Raw genomic sequence first — 21,723 nt, 5'->3', positions numbered from 1 at the left:
ATGATCTTGGAGGTCTTTTCCAACCTTAATGATTTTATAATACCGTGACTGGCATTAGTAGAGTAGTAGGGAAGGATGAGAAAGTCCTGAAAGACCAGAACATTGCCAGGAATACGAGCTTAATATGTCCTTGAGATCCATCATTTTGATGTGTGTATATCTAATATAAACCTTACTAATTCTGTATAAAACTAAATTTTGCTCATTCTGTTCAGTGACACTAAAGCCTGTCTTCCATGAGTCACCAATATTACTGATTTTATCCATCCAGCTGGACATTTTAATAAAGAAAATAGGAAGTTATTCTGATGAGACCTATTTTATATGAGTGTATGTGCAACTGGCATCAGGCTATTCAAGTATCTCTGTGTTAGCCTGTGTGCTCTGCTTTCCAAGGTTCTCCTAAAGAGTGACTAGCCAAAGAGACCCAGCAGACTCTACAGCATTAGTGCACTGTTATTTATGCTGTCATGACATTTCCAGAAAGAGTTTGCAAGGAAGCTGGGGAAAAATGTCTGAAATTCTGTAATTGGTAGACTATGCTAACTTTATAATTAATGTAAAAATGCCTATCTGGCAACCTTTGTCTTTTCTAGTAGTTAGCAAGTGTATATCGCAGAAGGTATATCATATCCTCTATTATACTGCATGAAAAATATAGGTAGTTGATTGTGAACTTTGTCACCTCATGTGAACTTTATTTTTGTTAATTGTCTTTTGAGTGGAGATTATAAGAATCATAGAATGCTTTGTGTTAGAAAGAACCTTTATAGATCATCTAGTCCAACTCCCACTGCAGTGAGCAGCAACACCTTCAACTAGACCAGGTTGTTCAGAGCCCCTTTCAACCTCACCTTGAATCTTTTGCAGGATTGAGCCTCTACTGCGTCCATAGGCAATTTGTTGCACTGCTTCACCATCATCTTTATAAAAAAGATCTTTTTTTTTTAAAAAAAATCTTTTTTTTTCCAGTCTAAATATATCCTCCCTTAGTTTAAAACCATTGATCCTTGTTTTGTCATAACAGGCCTCGCTAAAAAGTCTGTCCCCATCATGCCTATAGGCCACTTTCTAGTTCTGGAGGGCTGATATACGGGATGCCAGATAGCCATTTTAACTTCTTCAGAAACTTAGAATTAGTATTCAAATAAAATATACTGTAACTGAAAGATCATAACTGCCCCGGGAAATTTTGACCCAGGAAAGTTGAAACAACACGTCTTACGAGGAGCGGCTGAGAGAGCTGGGGTTGTTTAGCCTGGAGAAGAGGAGGCTGAGGGGAGACCTCATTGCTCTCTACAACTACCTGAAAGGAGGTTGTAGAGAGGAGGGTGATGGCCTCTTCTCCCAAGTGACAGGGGACAGGACAAGAGGGAATGGCCTCAAGCTCTGCCAGGGGAGATTTAGGCTGGACATTAGGAAAAAATTCTTTACGGAAAGTGTCATTGGTCCCTGGAACAGGCTGCCCAGGGAGGTGGTTGAGTCACCTTCCCTGGAGGTGTTTAAAGGACGGGCAGATGAGGTGCTAAGGGGCATGGTTTAGTATTTGATAGGAATGGTTGGACTCGATGATCTGGTGGGTCTCTTCCAACCTGGTTATTCTGTGATTCTGTGATTCTGTGATTCTGTAACAGCCGGTCAATGACTTCTCACAACCACTGCGACAGAAGCTGCAGGCATCTGCTACCATTGGAAATTCCAACAGAAATTTTCTTCATAGACTGATTGTTTAACTTTTCAAGACAAGTCAATTTTTACCATCTCTTGACTATATTTGGAAGACTGTCTCAGAAAGTAATGTCTATGCTCATTAGAATCTTCCTCTTAATTTTAATGTATACATATGCAATGACAGTTTGTACCTGTTTGCATTTATATGGATAAAAAGTTGTTATTTTTCCTGCCATGATCAGAGGCTGATCAAAATAAATATTTTTATACTGTTAGCAGTAGACCAGTGAGTGATCTTCCTATTAGAGAAGGTGAAGGCTTGGAGTTTTTCATGGGATGATTTTGGGAGGAGGGAGAAAGAAAGAGGAAAGGGAGAGGAAGTCTTCCCAAGTCAAATAGTGGCACTCAAGTAAAAGGAACACAAAGTACTTCTCCAGTCTAAGCTAATTTATTCAGCTAGATTCATTACTGAATGTACGTGCTAAATCTTTTCTTCCAAAGGCTTCCTTAAAAAATATAATCTAACATTTTTCATACGTGTCTCTTCTGGGTCTATTGACGGAAGTAGCCTGACTCTGGAAGAAAAGATGTTCCTGCTCCTTTCCAAAAGGTGGCTATTTAGAGTGGGTTTAAGAGATATAAAAGGGCTCTTTTTTAAAATTCTACTGCTAGCTATTAACTCTAGCAACAATCAATGTAAAATTTGATACCTCTGGTGTTTCTTCAGGTTTTCTTCTGGTTTCTAGAAAACATCAAAGGGAATTGATGCTTTAATGATTAGTCTACTAATTAAAATACATATCATTTGTGTATGAACAGAGTATTTTCCTCCTTTAACCAACAAAACAATCTTTTTAATGACTCCTGAATGCGTTATCATAAAGTATACACTATATCTAAAAATTGCACAAATAAAAATGGCAACAGTCATTACTAGATGAGTCTAAGGACAACCTCATATAACCCACTAAGAACTGTCAGTAATATCTTTGTCTTGTGGGTGTAATTTGCACTGCCCTGCTTGTGCAAGGCTGAGCTGGGCTGCCCTTGGCCTGAGCAGGTCTGACTCGGGTTTACTAGGTGCCCTGTGGCCAAGTAGCCATTGCCCAGCCTGTCTGAGCCCCAGCTCTGTCAGTGCCACTTAAGGGGCTGACAGCCCCAGGCAGCCCTGCTGGACAAACAGCCCTGGGAATGCTGGTAGTCTGTGGGACAGATTTTACCCCTTCCCTAGAATCAGGAGAGAGGGAACAGTGAGGCAAAGGAAAATCCACCACCAATATTCATCTCCTGAGAGAAATTTGGGGTTCTTATGTCACCCTGCATTGCTCTACTTTAGCAAAACTATTAATGTTGACCCTAGCAGCCAGAGTAAAGGTGAGCGTAACAAGTAACAGATAACCAGTAAGTCTTCCTGTGCAACTGCTAGAAGGGTATTATTGTCAATGAGCTTTTGTTTACTAGTTTGAGCTATGGACAATTTGTAACTGGACTAACTACTGCTTCATTTTCATTAGATTTTTAAAAATTTATTTGGCAAACAATAAATTCTTGGCTCTATGTACAAGGTGTCATCCATTCCACCCATAACAAGATTTTTAATGGTGTATACTGCCATTTATACTGAAGCTGTGCACAGAGCAATAAGCAAAAAAAAAAAGATTAACAAGTCTACTTTCAAGTCACAACAAATTCTGAGGCAAAATGAAGGCACAGCATAACCTATGTGGACCTCCTCTGGACCCGTTCCAACAGTTCCATATCCTTCTGGACTCAGTTCCAACTGTTCCATATCAGTTCCAACTCAATTCCAACAGTTCCATATTCTTCCCCTGGACTCAATGCTCCAGAGGCTTCAATGAGAGTAAAACAGAGTGGGAAAATCTCCTTCCTCAATCTGCTTGTCATGCTTCTTTTGGTGCAGCCCAGGATACAGTTGATCTTCTGGGCTGGGAGTGTACATTGCCAGGTCATAGAATCATAGAATCACCAGGTTGGAAAAGACCCACCAGATCATCGAGTCCAACCATTCCTATCAAATACTAAACCATGTCCTTCAAACACCTCGTCAACCTGTCCCTTAATCACCTCCAGGGAAGGTGACTCAACCACCTCCCTGGGCAGCCTATTCCAGTGCCCAATGACCCTTTCCATGAAATTTTTTTCCTAATGTTCAGCCTAAACCTCCCCTGGCAGAGCTTGAGGCCATTCCTTCTCGTCCTGTCCCCTGTCACTTGGGAGAAAAGGCCAGCACCCTTCTCTCCACAACTTCCTTTTAGGTTGAGCTTCTCATCATCCAGCTACCCTAAGTCCTTCTCTGCAGGGCTGCTCTCAATTATGTCATTCCCCATCCTGTACTGAAACTGTGTATTGCCACAACCCAGGTATAGAAGATTGCATTTGGCCTTGTTGAACCTTGTGAACCTTGTTCATGTGGGTCCATTTCTCCAGCTTGTCCAGGTCCCTCTGGGAGACATCCTGTCCTTCTGGTATAATAACTGTACCACTCAACTTGGTGTCATCTGCAAACTTGCTGAGGGTGCACTCAATCTCACCGTCTATATCATCAATGAAAATTTTAAACAACACTAGTCCCAATACAGACCTTTGAAGGACATTACTTGTTACGGATCTCCATCTAGATATTGAGCCATCAACCATTACACCCTGAATGTAATCAATCAACCAGTTCCTCATCCACTGAACAGTCCACCCATTAAATCCATATCTCTCCAATTTAGAGAGAAGGATATTGTCTTTACAGAAGTCCAGGCAGATTTCATCCATTGCTTTTCCTATGTCCACTGATGTAGTCACCCCATCATGGAAAGCTGCTAGGCTGGTCAGGCAGGACTTGCCCTTGATGAAGCCATGCTGGCTGTCTAGAATCACCTCCCTGTCCTTCATGTGCTTTAGCATAGCTTCTAGGAGGATCTGCTCCATGATCTTCCCAGGCACAGAGGCAAGTCTGAGGGGTCAGTGGTTCCCACAGTCATCCTTTCTGACCTTTTTAAAAATTACCACAATGTTGCCCTTCTTCCAGTCACCAGGAACTTTTCCTGACTGCCATGACTTTTCAAATATTATGCAGGGTAGCTTGCCAACCACATCAGCCAGTTCCCTCAGAACTGTGGGATGCATCTCAGCAGTTCTCATGGAGTTATATGCGTTTAGGTTCCTCAGGGGGTCATGAACCTTATCTTTCCCTACAGTGGGAGGGACTTTACTCTCCCAGACCCCTTCTCGTTGACCATTCATCCAGGATGGGTGACAAGAACAGTTGTCACTGAGGACTGAAGCAAAAATATTGTTGAGTACTTCAGCCTTCTCCTTGTCTGTCGATGCAAGGTTATCATTTTCATTCATCAGTGGAGGTATGCTTTCTTTAACCTTCCTTGTTAGTCTTGGCTTCCCTTGTGAAGTTCAGCTCCAGCTGCACCTTGCCCTTCCTGACCCCATCCCTACACAACTGGGCAGCGTCCCTATACTCTTCCCAAGTTCCGTGTCCCCTGTGCAGTTCCCTCTTGCTCCTCAGTTGAACCAGCAGGTCTCGACTCAGCCATGCTGTTCTCTTGCCTTCCCTGCTTGATTTCCTGCATCTGGAGACTGAGCGCTCTTGCGCTTTATGGAAAGCATCTTTAAATATTTGCCAGCTCTGTTCTGCTCCCTTGTCCATGAGGACCACATCCGAGGGGATCCTACTGACGAACTCTTTGAAGAGCTGAAAGTTTGCTTTCCTGAAATATAAGGTCCGGACTATATTCCTCTCCTGTCCCATATTCCTTAGGACCTTGAACTCCACCATTGTGTGACCACTGCCGCCCAGACTGCCTCTGATCTTGACATCACCGATGAGCTCACTTGCACTGATAACTCTCAGGTCGAGTATTGCATCTCCTCGGGTAGGGGTGTCCATCACCTGGGTTAAGAAGTTATCTTTGATGCACTCTAGGAGTCTCCTAGACTGCCTACAGCTTGCCATGCTAATTTTCCAGAAGATGTCAGGGTGGTTGAAGTCCCCCAGTAGGATGAGAGCTTGCAAAGGTGAAGCCTCTTGTAGCTCAAGGAAGAAGGCTTCATCAGCAGGCTGTCCTTGATCAGGCAGCTTGTAGTAAACACCACCAAGGGAGGTAGTTCTGCCCCTCTATTCCTCTCTTTTGAGACTTCGTCTGGAGTACTGTGTCCAATTCTGAAATCCTCAATGTAAGAAGGACATGGAACTGTTGGAACAGGTCCAGAGGAGGGCTACAAAGATGATCAGAGGGCTGGAGCACCTCCCATATGAGGACAGGCTGAGAGAGTTGGGCTTGTTCAGCCTGAAGAAGTGAAGGCTCCAGGGAGACCTTATTGCGACCTTTCAGTACCTGAAGGTGGACTACAAGAAAGCTGGAGAGGGACTGTTCACAAAGGCTTGTGGTGATAGGATGAGGGGGAATGGGTATAAACTGGAGAGGGTCAAATTTAGACTAGACATTAGGAAGAGTTTCTCCATCATAAGAGTGGTGAGACACTAGAACATGTTGCCAAGGGAAGCTGTGGATGCTCCACCCCTGGAGGTGTTCAAGGCCAGGTTGGGAGGGGCCTTGGGCAGGCTGATCTAGTGGGATGTGTCCCTACCTACAGCAATGGGGTTGGAACTAGATTTTTAATGTCCTTTCCAACCCAAACTATTCTATGATTCTATTACACCTCCCCAGGTCAAGCCTGGATGCAAGAGTGTGGCTAGTGGGTCTAGGGTGGGACAGCATCTTAGGAAATATTTGGGGATATTTCGGGGTTTCATAAACAAGATTTCCATGAATAAAAAATATTGAAACTTTATTTTTCAGTGTTGGAAAACCTTAATGATTGTAATATATTGCACCCTCATTCAAACCCTTGAAATTAATAGAACGTGAATATTTACACTGGTAGTGGTAAAGCAGGATGTAAGAAATGCTCATGTTGTCTTAATGTGCTGTACCAAAGGTGAGAGCTACTCCTACAAAAAAAAATACCTATCTCTATTTCTCTGATTAAATATGCACACTAGCTTTTACTCCTTTTTTATCTTTCTTAAGCTGAAAGACTTCAACAAAAATAATCTGAATTAGTTTTTATTGCTATGTTACTTTGTTTTAAAGGAATTCAATAGTAAGTGTATCTAGCAGATATGTAGGTGCATTCTTAACTGAAAGATTAACACACAAGGCATTGATGCTGTCATCTGGATCATATTCCTTTTACTGATCTTTTAATGAAAATGCAATCCCTTTAACATGAAGCAGAATTCTTGCATAGCATATGTGATCAATGGTTTCCAAGTTAGAAAAAAGAACCAAATAATTTTAGTAGTTACTCGAAGACCAAAACTAAAATGTAATGGTTAAAGCATAAGTGGAAATATTTCTGGTAACTGCAGCTTTTCTCAGAAACAAAGTTTGATTGCAGGGTGTTCTAAAATTTCATAGCTAACAATAACAATAAAACAGCAAAAAAACCCTCAGGGGTCTGAAGCAGGAAATTGTCACTTTCAGAATTATACTTTATTGATAAATTCTTCCATTTTTGTGTGGCGCAAACTGAGATCTGTTATTTCTATCGAAGTTACATAGACTCAATAGAGTCAAATATAGAGCAAAACTGGAAATTGCTGGAGCATCCCCAAAAAGCATACATGGGTAAAGCACAGCTGCCTAACCACTGGTTGATTAACTACATCTAGAATATAACCTAATGTGGGAATGTTTCTGTGACATTTCCCTATTCCAAGCTGTTGGTACAATACCAGGGAACAACAGTAAAGGTGCTCTTTTCAGAGTTACACCCTGAAATCAAGGTTTGTTATGCTTGTCCTCATTTTCCTTCCGAACACCAGAGGAAAGAAATTATGTTGGTAAAGAGCAGCACTGCCATCCGGTGGCCAGGTTAATCCTTCACAGAAGTGAGGCTTAGTTTTAACTTTCAACCATTGGAAGAGGTTTATTTAAAAAACAGTGTCTTGAACTGTACTGGCAGCAAAACATACGTGCATAGGATTGACATTTTCAAGTTAGAATTTGAACGTGAATAATGAAAACATTTTTTGTCGTAGTTTTTGGGGTTATTTTTACAGAGAGCTGCAAAATATTTCTATGCAATATTAGATAGCTGCAAAATAAAAGAGGAGTAAATTTGTCTTAAGTAATCTATAAACAGTGTCATTAAAGATTAGTTCACTTGCTTCATATATTGTTCATTCTCATGAGTTCTATTCACTGTCTCACAAGCATTAGACACCAAGATGAAGTGTTTAATGAGGATTTGCCATTAATCTGTTTTGAATGAAATATTTAGATTTTTAATCTCTCAGTCATTGGACAAAGCACAGTAGATACTAGCTCAGGTAAGTTGCAGAATGATTCCTATTTGGAGAGAATCACAAAGAAGCAGGAGAATAACACTTGTATATTTTAACTTTTTTTACATATATCTATGAGTACATAGAAGTAATGTTGTCAAGCAGTTGTTTCTGCTTAAATGTAATCTTGATGAAACCATTTCAGAGGCATTCATCCAGTTACCAGACCATTGATGGTAGCAATTGGAGAATGAATTTTGGAAAGCTTTGCATCTAACTTCCAAAATTTTATTTTAAGATTTTTTTGTGTAAAACAGAATCAAAAGTCTATTTCAGTCAATACATCTGACTGACTCAAGTTTGGAATAGCCAAGATAGCCAAATTATCTGTATCTGTTTATTTTGGGTGATAAAAGGTACATACCTCTTTGCCATCCAAATTCTAGTATACAAAAAAAAAAGATCTAATGAAGCTGAACCCACATGTCCAGGAAAGAACATTTTAGTTCTACTATTCTGCAAAATTGCAAGAGGACTGATACAGCCTGGGGAAGATTGTAAAATGAATTATCCTTAGCTGCACTTTCCTTTATGGCTTGATTCCAAAGCAGAGTACTTTCCTTTCATTCCTTATAAATGTCTTTTCCTGTCATCCACTGGTTTATTTTACCTTAGGGACATGATCATCTTTTATCTGCTTTTAAAGATCCATTTCTGATAGCAGGTAACAGCATTTGGAACCTTTTGCCTTCACTCTCACTTTAGACTTTTTGTGCCATGAAATTGGTCCTTTTTTTGACTTCCTACTTTGCACACTGAAAGGTGATGCATCAGCCTCCTTGATGTTTCCCATTGGGCACCAGGAAATGACCAGGCAAAAAGCCAAGTCTATGAGATCAACACAGACATTAAAAAGATCACCAATGTTATCCTTTCCTCAAATTTTCGTTAAGCTAGAATTTTAAACTTACTCTAAAAAGTAGAAGGGACTGACTCTCCCCCTAACCACTTCATTTAGCAGCTGAAGTCCTCCTTTACTATGGATGAAGGACACACTTTATAAATAGTTTAGTTACTTTGCATACTACGATATCTAAGTTCAAGGGAGCAATAAGTGATCCGGGGTGCTTGCAGGGCTGTCAGATTCCTGTTCCCTGTATAGTTTAGTGAATTGATCTTGAATATAGATCCTGAATTTGTCTCCTTTATCCGTGCTACTTAATCTGTATGTCTGTTCATCAGGACCAGAATCCCCTTGTTCATCTGCTTGAATACACTTTGATGTTGGGAGGCAGTACAAGTATAAGCTATGTTCTGTGAGCATTTCAGAGGTATGGGGTGAAGTATTAATACTCTCTGACTCCTCTTCAGTCATATCTGGCTTAACTGATACAGTGCAAGGAGCACAAATTTAATCTGATACAGCCCAGTGGTTAAAAAAAAAAATCTCCTTTAGAGGACCCACAAAAATATGTCTGGGGTGCAATTAGAATCATAGAATCATTAAACCTGGAAAAAAACTCTAATATCATGTTCAATCATCAGCCTAACACCACCACGCCTACTAAACCATGTCCCAAAGTGCCACTACTACACATTTTTTTAACATCTCCAGGAATGGAGACTTCACTACTTCCCTGGGAAGCCTGTTCCAATGATTCACCACTCTTCCAGTAAATAAGATTTTTCCTAATATCCAACCTAAACCTCCCTTGGCACAACTCAAGGCCATTTCCTCTCATCCTATTCCATTTTACTTGGTAGAAGAGACCAACACCCACCTCACGACAACTTTCTTTGAGGTACTTTTGATGTGCAATAAGGTCTCCCCCATCCTTCTCTTCTCTTCTTTAAACAATCCCAGTTCCCTCAACTGCTCCTCATAAGACTTGTGCTTCAAACCATTGCCCTTCTCTGGACACATTCCAGAAGCTCAGTGTCCCTGTGCTGAGGGGCCCAAAACCAAACACAGTATTTGAGGTGCAGTACCACCTGTGCTGAGCACAATCACTTCCCTATTCCTGATGGCCACATCATTTCTAATTCAAGCCAGGATGCTATTGGTCATCTTGGTCACCTGGGCACACTGCTGGCTCGTGTTCAGCCAGCCACCAACCAGCACATCCAGGTCCTTTTCCAACAGGCAGCTTTCCAGGCACTCTTCCGCAAGCCTGCAGGATTGCATGGGGTTGTTGTGACTGAAGTGCAGGACCTGCCACTTGATTTGGTTAAATCTCATACAATTTATCTTGGCCCATCGATCCAGCCTGTCCAGATCAGTTCACAACGGCTTTACTTAAATTTGCCCTTAACCCTTATGAGTAATAGAAAGATGTCGTACATGGTCTTAGTATGTCTGTTTCCCACTTACATTGAAAGACAGCCTAACGTACTATCACATTATCTTTGAGCACTGATTATGTTATAGAATGGAAAATCATGCTAAGAAAGGGGTAAAAGTGACAAGAAAAGTTAGATTTAATCAATTAATAATTTCTTGGACAATAAAATAATATAAGGGATAATTTTTCATTAACATTTAATTTTATGTTCATAATTTTGTATTTATTAAAGAATTTTTAAAAGAGTATGTCTATTTAAACTATAGTCATTATATAGAGAGAGTACTATGAAAAATATATGCACTGATTGGAAATTCATAGTATTTTATTAAATTTCTAGTTTAGAATTGGTGTTAAAAACAAAAGCATGATATCAATGAATTAACTGTGTGATTAATTAGATTGAAGTAATTGAAGAAATAATAGAAAATTAAAAAGTAAAATTTGTGTTTATATTTGCCAGAGCCAGAATAAATACTGCTTTTGATTTTCACCCTGGAAGTGACCTAATTGGCCTCTGGATCACCGCACAGACAAATGAATCCACTCCCTCCCCAGTCAGGCCTGGAAGCGAGAGTGTGGCTTGTGGATCTGGAGTGTGACAACACTTCATCCCTGGAGGTGTTCAAGGCTAGATTGGATGGGCCTTTGAACAACCTCACCCAGTGGAAGGTGTCCCTGACAGTGTCAGGGAGGTTGGAACTGGATGATGTTTAAGGTTCCTTCCAATCCAAACCATTCAAGGTTTCTATGGTATCACTGCCAGCTCCCTGTGCCCTTTCACATGAAGGTGCAGAAGACTTCCTTTCATTTTCCCATATCTGTTTTTTTGCATAGAAAATTACATTCTGTAAAATAAAAGTTAGATTGTAGCTAAGCAATTGCTACCTATTGCCTGAAATCATTGTTATGTTCTTTTATTATGGTAATGTCTAGAGACCTTATGAGTGAGGTGCTATCTTGCAACAAGCTCTGTCTGTTGTGATGTCCAAGGTCACAAAATTACTTCTATTCAACTTTTTATTTCAGTGTCAGTGAGGCTTAAGAACATATTTACAGGTATGTGTGAGCTTATTTGGTGTTCTAAATTAAGATCTTGGACTTTCCTTCAGCAATCAGATCTATGTAGGCATATAGTGTAACTGCCATGGCCGTGCAGTTCTCTACTCACAACAAATGGAATAAAATGTTCAATTTTTTCTGAAATATTATAGTGAAGGTAGAATTTGCACATCTGTAGACAGGTAACTGTTGTTCTTAATTCATTAGAAATAGCACGTATATGCTCAAAAATGAGAGATATATCTCTATAGCCCTAATTAATAGTGTGGAATCTTTGTACAGATACCGGATTGCTCAGTAAAAAGACATATTTCAAGGGACTTTTAAAGGATACTTTTAACATACACTTTTTCATGCTTTTTGGTATATACAATTTTATTTATTTTCTTACTTATTAATTTGTATATGTTATGTATATATATAAATATTCCCACACAAGTGTTTTACTACTCAACAGTAGAACCGTGAAGAAGTTTCTCAATAATTGAAGTGTGCCCTTTCCCACAATGGATGGCACAGGGATTTTTCAGGAAAACTAAAGGAAATGTAGCCTTCTCTGCTCTCTCACTCCTGTATACACTCAAGAGTCAGAAAGTTCTGGTAGTTTTTCATTCAGTGTTCACTAAGTAATTTCTTCTCAGTTCCAGTTAGTCATCTAAAGGTAACTTCAACTTTATGTACTCTTAAGTTATGACATTAAGTGCTTATAAATTAAAAATTATTTTAGCCTAGATTCATTTAAATCCACTTTAATAAATAGATGTTCTCACATCTGATTTAAGCAGATTATTGCTTAGGGAAGAAAGTAAACAAATCCAGGTAACTAAAAAGAGAGTCAATGGGTTAAACAAAGCAAACTGTAAGAAAAAGATTGCTAAAACTGTGGTCTCAGCATTATGTGTTTACTCTGCCCATAATGACAGACAGTGACTTAATCACATTACTGCCTGAAGTGAAATGCATAAAGGGATGTGGAGAAAAATTCAAGTAGTTTATATGTTGCTAAAAAACCAAACAAACAAACAAACAAAAAACCACAACAAAGGAAAACTACAAAGAAAAAAACTATTTTCTCTGCTCAACTAAATATGACGGTCTCATTTTTCTCCTGGAAGACTGCAGTAGAATAATTCCTTTCTGTGCAATAAAGGGGCTCTAGTGAAAGAATATGCCACGTGAGCAGAAGCTTTCAAATAGTACAGCAATTCTTGCAGCTTTTAATTTTGGTTTAATAGGGTATGGGATATGATTCTTCCTTGGGTGCAGTAATGGGAACACAAGCCTAGATTCAGAGTTTGTAATAGCCACTTTTTTTTTTATTATTATTTTCAGATGGAACAAGAACTCCCAAGGTCCCTTGATGAAAGAAAGAATGCTGAAAGCCACAGAATTGTGAAGGAATTGTTAATGAGAAGCGCCCATTTAAGGGATCAGAAACACAGTATCCTTTCAGCCTTCCCAGAGGAGCATTTCTTTTTCATCGTTCGTCATTCTCTGTCCCAAGCTGAGTAGGTCATAGCAGTTATTTTCCTCAGTCTACTTTCTTCAGCCCTGATCCCAAATAAAAGTTATTTCAAAAAGGTTTTCTAAATAGCACAACAAACAGAAGTTCCTAATCATAAGAACTGCAGCTATAATAATGCTATTAACTATTAGCCTTTACTTCCACTGTGCTCAGATGCTCACTGCTGCTACCACCGTGTTAACAGAGAGCTATAGAATTGCTTTTTGGTCTTCACAAGCTGTGCTAATGTAAAAATACTTCTAGTTGCAAATACTTCCCTCCTCTACCTAAAGCTATCTTTACCTGTGTTACTCTCTCAGTAGCACACGCTGGACTGTGTGAAAGATTTCTAACTAACACCTCTCTGTTCTTTGTTTGAGCATTTTGCTGTAAGGTTGTGGGAGTTTGGTTGGTTGGTTTCAATTTGGACTTAATGGTGAAATCAATATTTTAGCCTCTGACTTCCCAGATAATAGATTTTGAGCTTGGTGACTACAGTAGCTTAAGGCATGTAGATTTTACATTAATAAAAGTGAACGTGAAGTGTTAGGAATGTTAAGACCACAAGTGTTTCCTCAGATTCCTACTGACACATACAAACAAGAAGAGGAGGAAATATTTGGCTGCATGCTATTACACTGACATATTTACAAGACTAGAGTTAATAATATTTTTTTTAATCTGTTTTCTGCACTCCATTTTGCTGAGTACTGCCAGGATTATGTGACCTTCTATTTGAGTTTATTTGTCTTCAGAGACTGAAACTGTTTTTTTCTGTTATATCATGTGAAGAGACAGCTTGTAAGCCCTTGCTAAGCCTTGTAAGAGTCTGTCATAGCATAGAAAATGAAGTTAAATGCAACCTGCTATAAACCGGTTACTACCCGAAACTGAGCAAGACCTGAAAAACCTGCTTCTCTTTGCAGAACAGTAGTTCAGGAGAATTTCATTTTACTCTCAGGGAAAATGCAGTGTTTGACTATTACATAACATCTTATGTCGAATACATAGTATGTTAGTCTCCTTTGTAGCAGTGTGCCAAGTGATACAAAATACAAAATCTTTTTGTTGGATATTACGAGCAAATATGCAAAGGTTTTTTTAAAGTGAAATACAGTTGATGTGTGTCAGCTTTTTGTCTCCAAAATTCGACAATAGTCTTCCATTTATGTAAAAAAATGGAATATCTTATATTTATTATGCATCTTATTCCATAAAGCAAATAAGATAAAGACCTTTTTTTTATGTTGTTCCATAGATTTACCAGAAGGAGGATTAGATAGACTCTGGGCCCTTTAATAACATTCATCTCTTCAGAATACTGGGATACAGTTTCTTTATTCAACTGAAACTGTATACATGTTGTAACCTTTACTAAAAAAGATCCTTTCAGAATTGTTAAAAATACATCTCCACGCACAGCTGCAGAAATTTTTATTTAGATTTCTGTATTCTTGTAGAGGACAGGAAGTAAATAGATTTTTTCTTGAAATTAAGATTAACAGATTTCAGACCTTTTCCTCTCACAGAAGGAAAGCAAATGGACTTACAAGAACTTCCTTGAAAATAAATGAGTATTCTGCTTGCTAAAGAAACTTATGATCAGAGCAAGTGTGATTAGTAACTGTTTTTTTTCTGAACATTGTGAATTATATTATGTTAATTTAAATCCCAATATCTAAGTCAAAATTAATTTGTCTATGTAAATATTTGAAGGGACTATATTCTCCTGTTTCACTAGGGAGATACAGACCTATGACTACAGAAATGAGAAATCTCCTGGAAAATAATTTCATTCTAGAGAGTTGTACACTTCTTTTTTTTTTTCCTTGCTTGCTTTCTTTCTATTTTTTCATGAAATATTTAACTTCTGTAGTCTTGGGCATATTTAAGTTTTAAAATCATACAATCCTCTACTATCTTTATTAAGAGTATTTACACTTAGATTATAAAAGATTATTTATTAACAAGAGGAGTGCTTCAAATACTAAGCAAAACAGTTAAGCAAAGTTAGACTGTGAGTACAAGAATATGCTGTTATTCTTTGTAAACTGTGAAAACAATTTATAAATTTAGATATAGGAAAGTATTATTTTGGTAATTCAATTTTTCTCTTTTCCACATCCTGCCTACTGTCCACTGTGGCAGAATGCAAAAAGGAAAAGAAGGACAAGTGGCTGTCCTGGTTTTGGCTGGGGAGAGTTAATTTTCCTCAGCTTCTCATATTGGCCTGCTAACAAGATGCTGGGAAAGAACACAGCCAGGACTGCTAACCCAAACGGGCCAAAGGAATATTTCATAGCATATGATGTCATGCTCACTATATAAACTGGAGAAGTTGGCTGGGAGATGGTGGTTACAGTGCTCAGGAACGGGTTGGACATCATTTCTGTGTGGTGAGCAATTGCACTGTGCATTACTCACTTTGTATATTCTTTTATTATTATTATTGTCATTGTTCTCTTCCTTTTGTTTTTCCATTAAACAGTCTTTGTTCCAACCCATGACTTTTACATTTTTGTTTCCAATTCTCCACCCCATCCCATCGAGGGAGAAGGAGTGAACATCCACATGGTACTTAGTTGCAGGATGGAGCTAAACCATGACAGCAGCATAGGTAACGTGCTTCAAAAACAAGTATTTTTCAATAGAGGGTGTTTAAAACCACACTTTTAAAAATTCAGAGCCTTTTTGAAGGTGAAGTAAATTCGAGTATCACAGGTGTATATTTTCACAAAAAATCAAATCTCACAGGGCCTACAAATCAAGAAGCAGAAATACTCATAAAGTTGAATACATTTTTCAAATGCAGAATATCTGAAGCACTTCAACCATCTGCTTTTCAGAAGTTACTAATACTTAGCAATGTTTGGTTGTTGTCTATATTTCTTTTTATTACATGTCAAAGAACTGATTTAAAACTTACGCACAATAAGACATATGGAAAAGTTAATTCCACTGAAATCTTATTTCATTTTTCAGACAAAATCATACTCGATACTCTGTAAATAAGGAAATGCATGGATTTATATTGGCCCCAATACGAGTTTGGCCTATCACTTTTACCTGTAGATCTAATAGACCTTAGTGTAAAACAATGTTGAAAACCCTGTCATGCAATCATTTTTATGCAGTGAATAGCTATATTCTTCAAACTTCATCACTGTTGTTCTATACTCTTCATTATCATATGCAAAATACTGTAAAAGAGAAGAAAGAAGTAGATTAGTAGTAGCTTAGCACATATAAGCACCACAACATTAAGTACACAACAGCTGTCTTGTGCCAGCACAGAGTTAGGTTAGGCTAACTGGAAGCAAGATGACCAGGAAATAATAGAGGTACCAGAAACAAGTGAATTGGAGCTCTCCATAGGTAAAAAGATCAGAATAAATAGCCTAACTGCAAAGTCAATCATAATTTACAGCCTATAAACTTACATGGTTCTGTATATAGACATATGTAGTTCTATATTAGTGCTTAAGATGATAAAAGAACATTACAGCATTGGTCTGACTGTCTGATTTGTTAATGCACAGGTTCATATCTTCTGGAAACTTTTCAGAACTGAGGTATTAGTCAAGAGTTTCCTCCCTAGGAGGCTAAAATTCCCTGCTACCTAAGCAGAGTTAATTGTTATAATAATCCCTTTTATCTTTCTTTTTTCCCCTGTTTTTCCTTGTCATTTAGCACCCACACTGTCACTGCCTGTCACCAATGTGCCTAATTCATATCATTGTGTTAGATGTCATGGCTATCATATCTACTACATTGCTATTTATTTACTCAGTACATTACAACATTAGATTAATTAATACTCTTTTTATCTACTGTACTGGGTCCAGCTGGGTAGAGTTAATTTTCTTCATAAGAGCATGTGTGGTTCTGTGTTTTGCATTTGTGGCTAAAACAGTGTTTCTAACTCACTAATATTTTGGCTATTGCTGAACAGTTTCCCATTCTGACCTTGCAGTGAGTAGGATGGGTTAAAAATTAGTCATGAACAGAGCAGGACATCGACACAAATTGAACAAAGAGATATTCCATGTCCTATAATATCATGCTTAGCAATAAAAAATACTATAAATGTTTGTAACTTATCTTACCAGGAAGATACACTTGAATATTTGTAATTCTTTGCTACTGTTTGGAAATGGCGGTGTCAGCAAAAGAGTGATGACACCACTGTATTTCAAGATGAGTCATTGGATGTGAATGTGTTTCTTCACGTCCAGCTGTACTGCTCAGACAGCACTCATTCAAAGAAAGTCACACTCAGGAAAGGAAATTTTGAGCACCCTTTCCTAAACAGATCAAACGAAAGAAAGGGCCTGGAACCAGGCTCAAGCATTGAGAGCAACTGTAGTACTCTTACATGTTTAATAGTAGCATTAACCTTTCTGTACAAAAGTTGAGAGGTGAACATTTTTCTCATTCTTCACCAAGTCAGGTTGATCCAAATTCTGTTGAAGTCTCAGTAAGCGCATAAACTTGAGATCATCACTGGTCTTGTATTAAGGTTTTTAAAAAATACAAGGCATGAACAACTTTGTCAGTTCCATGGAGTCTCTGTCCAGGTAACCTCATTAGGAAGCTCTGTCTCTTAATGATGATGCCACCTAGGAAGCATACAGAACCGGTCACTCCCAAGCCTGGCAACTTCAGTTACTCTACTCTGAACCCTCCGTAAATCATAGAATCACCAGGTTGGAAAAGACCTCTTGGATCATCAAGTCCAACCATTCCTATCTGCCACTAAACTATGTCCCTGAGCACCTCGTCTAACCATTTTTTAAACACCTACAGGGATAGCGACTCAACCACCTCCTTAGGCAGCCTGTTTTGGTGCCTGACAACCCTTTCTGTGAATATGTTTTTTCCTGATTTATAGTCTGAACCTCCCCTGGCACAGCTTCAGTCCATTCCCCCTTGTTCTATCACCTGTCACTCTGGAGAAGAGACCAGCACCCTCCTCTCTACAACCTCCTTTCAGGTAGTTGTAGAGAGCAACGTCAGCCCTCAGCCTTCTCAAGGCCAAATCACCTCAGTTCCCTCAGTCTTCATAAGACTTCTTTTCCAGCCTCTTCACCAGCTTCGTCGCTCTTCTCTGGACTCGCTCCAGAGCCTCAACACCCTTCTTGTGGTGAGGGCCCCAGAACTGAACACAGAATTCAAGGTGCGATCTCACCAGTGCCGAGTACAGAGGGAAAATAACCTCCCTGGACCTGCTGGTCATGCCATTTCTGATACAAGCCAAGGTGCCATTGGCCTTCTTGGCCACCTGGGCACACTGCTGGTTCATGTTCAGTCGGCTGTCAACCAACACCCCCAGGTCCCTCTCCTCCAGGCAGCTTTCTAGACAGTCTTCTCCTAGTCTGTAGCTCTGCATAGGGTTGTTGTGCCCCAAGTGCAGGACCCGGCATTTGGCCTTGTTAGACCTCATGCCATTGGACTCAGCCCAGAGGTCCAGCCTGTTCAGATCCCTTTGCAGAGCCTCCCTACCCTCCAGCAGATCAACACTTCCTCCCAGTTTAACGTCATCTGCAAACTTGCTAAGGGTGCACTCAATGCCTCCTTTAAGGTCCTTAATAAAGATGTTGAACAGGCCTGGACCCAGCACTGAGCCGTGGAACTCTGCTTTTCTTCAGACACAGAGAATGGAAACTACCCATTCAACAGAAGCTGCACCAATACTGAGAGTGCCCCAAGGGTTTTAAGTAGCATTTTAAGTAAATTTTTATGCTGTCTTCTTTATTATTGCCATTAAGCCTCCTAATGGCCCCTCAATATATCTTCTTAATTTTTCTGATTGCCACCATGCAATGAAGATTTCGGACAACAGCTGATAGTTCTCCCTAACAATTTTCTCAGTATCTTTTCCCTGAGTTACAATTGCTCCTCACAGCTTTAGCATCATTTAGTCATGTTTTAGATTTACACACACATGTATGATCTTGCATTTATGTACATTGAAGGTCATGTTCCACATTTTTTACTCCTTAACTGAGGTATGAGAGATCCTCTAGAGTTCCTTGTCCTTAGCATATCTGACAAACAGAAGGAAACTTGGAGATTTCACCGATTCTAGCTTTCTTTAGGTCAATGATGAAGAAACTGGCTAAAAAACAACCAGTCCTTGCAGGACTCCATTATATACTCTTCTCTACCCTGAGAAGCGAGAATTAAACCCTCTCTTTTGCTTTCTGTGCATAAACCAGCTTTATAGGTCCCTGTTAAGGGACCTATCGACCAGTTCTGTGGCAGCCTAGTTTCTTGAATACTACTTCATATGCAATCTTGTTAAAGTATTTTGACAATTGAGATATTCCACCATATTCATATATGTAAATTCTATTAACACCCTCAGAGTACATATTTCCAAAATACTGCCTTAAATATTTTACACAAATATTTGTATAAATATTAAAATTTGTATAAAAATTTTTATAAAATTTGTATAAATAGTATTGATTGTATAGTTGTATTATTACAGTATTTAATCAGCATTTTATTGGACTGCTTTGATCTTAAAAATTGCCGTTTATATTTGACTATTCACATGAACATGCGTAACTGCAGTGAAAATCATTGTTCTGGGAGACTATGGTATTTTCAGCCTCCGCGGGCTCATTTTTTTAAAAAAAATAAAAATTTATTTAAATAAACCTGATTTATATTTCATGCCTATTCTTTTAGGAGTAATCATCTATCATTATTCTCAGTTACTTCTGGGCAAAAAGTAGAAACTTGGGTTTAGTATTTGTTATAAAAGATGTGGAACACTGCTAATTTAGCATTTACAGATTCTGAATGTTACATCTGTATTGCCCTGGAAATCTCTGAAAAGTTGTTAGATCTATGAGTCCTTCTTCCTCCAGAGCAGTGTCTTGTAGGCCAGTTTCTAGTAGCTTATGGTAAAATCCTTTTGTCCCCAACACAATAATGCTAATGATTCTAAATATTACAGATTATTTTTTTTCAGGTGGTAGTAACAGGACATCATTGCAATACAGTCATGCCTTAACTGTAATGCCTTAGAATATATTTACAACTCAATCTAATCTCCAAAGTTTAAGGTTATTATTTTGTGACTGAAAATAGTTTAGTTTTCTATTTATAGTTTAAAGAATTGACAGAGGTATGACAGAGGGAATTTCAATCATTTTTATAAATAGAATTGTCAGTTTGATTCCAATTATGTAATCATCTAATTTCTATATACAAATGAAAAAAGAAAAGAGATCTCAAATCCATTTTCAGGTTTAGCACTTAATAAGATGAATTTTTAAAGGTAAATTGATTCAAAATGTATTGCTTATGGAAAGTTGGGAAAGAACTAGGGTGTTTATAGGTAGTATAGTGATTACAGAGTTTTGACATTTCTATTGAAATAATTGACATATCTTTTAGCTGGAAATGCTGAAACTCTTGTATGTTTGTATAGCAAAAGTAAGACAGATGAACACAAGCTAAAATGCTGGTATATTTGCAAATTTTAAAGTTCTTCCTTGTAGAATTATATTGAAGCATCCCCTTCCCATTACCTGTCTCTTCCTTCTCTAGAGGGAAAGAATGTTGTATGAAAACTGAAATAATCTTCTTATCTACAGGGGTTTTTTTAAGGCTTGATTCTTGGTAGCGTTGTCATTTAGTCAATTTCTAATTTATTCTTTTTTTTACTTTTACCACATTTTACCTTGACTTAAAAAAGCAACTGTTTTTCTCTTTTTGCTTTTTTATTTTCCTCTAAAGCATATCAAATCTGCCAGAGCTGAGTTACATTTGTGTGCAAATCCTTCCATGCAGAGCAGTCTCAGTTGTCCAGTCTTCGTTGGTTTTTGAGTGTGGTAATTCTGATTTTTAAATGAAGACAAACTGGGCCTGAAAACTTGTAATAGAAAAAAGCTATACCATTTCAAATTACATTGTTAGTATTTCATTTGTTCTTTTATACTTCATATCAGGTATGATTTTCCTATTTTTGATAGACATAAAATAAAAAAGTCATCAATAGGTTTAATAACAGAAAGTCATAGAACTTCTTACCATTCAACATCTTGGGTGCACTCAAATTGTTTCCAAAGAGGCAGACTTATTTTTGCAGCACTTACAGTGGGTAAGGAGTAACAATATAAACACGATGACCATAATTTGAACTCTTCTTGAAATAGATGAGTCCAATTAAATGAGCCTTTGAGAAAGTAATTACATGCTTAGTTGACCTCATTGTCAAAATCCAATAGCATTTTCCTCATTGTTCTGTATTATCTGCCAGCTACTGCTAAAATAATTACCATGAAAAAAATAAAAATAAGAAACTCATTACACATTCTTTATTTTATTTCTCCATCAACTTGTCAAATGTCCAATATGAGAAGTTAATTTGGTGTAAGAAGCTAAATAGATTATCACAGAGGTCTAACCTACATGCTTTCCCACATGTATTTAAAAGAATATAAATTATCTTTTGCTCAATAGTCATTTTGTGGGTCAAGTACAGAGGACAAGAAAAAAAAATATCAAATCATTTAGTAATCTACTTTTTTACCTACGTTATCTTGTTTGGGGGATCTTGAAAGATAGAGTACAATAGTTTACTTATCATCCCTTTCCTCCAAAACAAATAAAAAATTGTTGTCCTAATGTTACATTAGGTGTAAAGTGGGATTTTTCAAAGGGTATTGCACTGATATAATTCTTCTACAAGTCAGGTTCAGCTTTTATTGAATATTTTACTACAGATTTCAAAGGGAAATGAGCAAGACTGAGGCCAAATGTTTTTGGAAGGATATACAGAGTATTTTTAACATCAAAAAAGGTCTGCTGTC

General features: G+C 38.1%; 1 long non-coding RNA gene across 1 annotated transcript in view; it reads left to right on the top strand.

The window, feature by feature from the left end:
• The window catches only part of LOC138727796 (uncharacterized), a 233,590-nt gene extending 215,162 nt beyond the window's left edge, over nucleotides 1-18,428 (top strand). The window contains exon 3 of the long non-coding RNA XR_011338615.1: nucleotides 18,304-18,428. This is a non-coding gene — a long non-coding RNA (uncharacterized lncRNA). The remainder of the gene's footprint in view (nucleotides 1-18,303) is intronic.
• Nucleotides 18,429-21,723: the final 3,295 nt, after the last annotated feature.

This window comes from Phaenicophaeus curvirostris, chromosome 1 (assembly GCF_032191515.1).
Source record: "Phaenicophaeus curvirostris isolate KB17595 chromosome 1, BPBGC_Pcur_1.0, whole genome shotgun sequence".
NCBI lineage: Eukaryota > Metazoa > Chordata > Aves > Cuculiformes > Cuculidae > Phaenicophaeus > Phaenicophaeus curvirostris.
The sequence above is the reverse complement of the archived record's forward strand: the minus strand, read 5'-3'. Positions and strand labels throughout refer to the sequence as shown.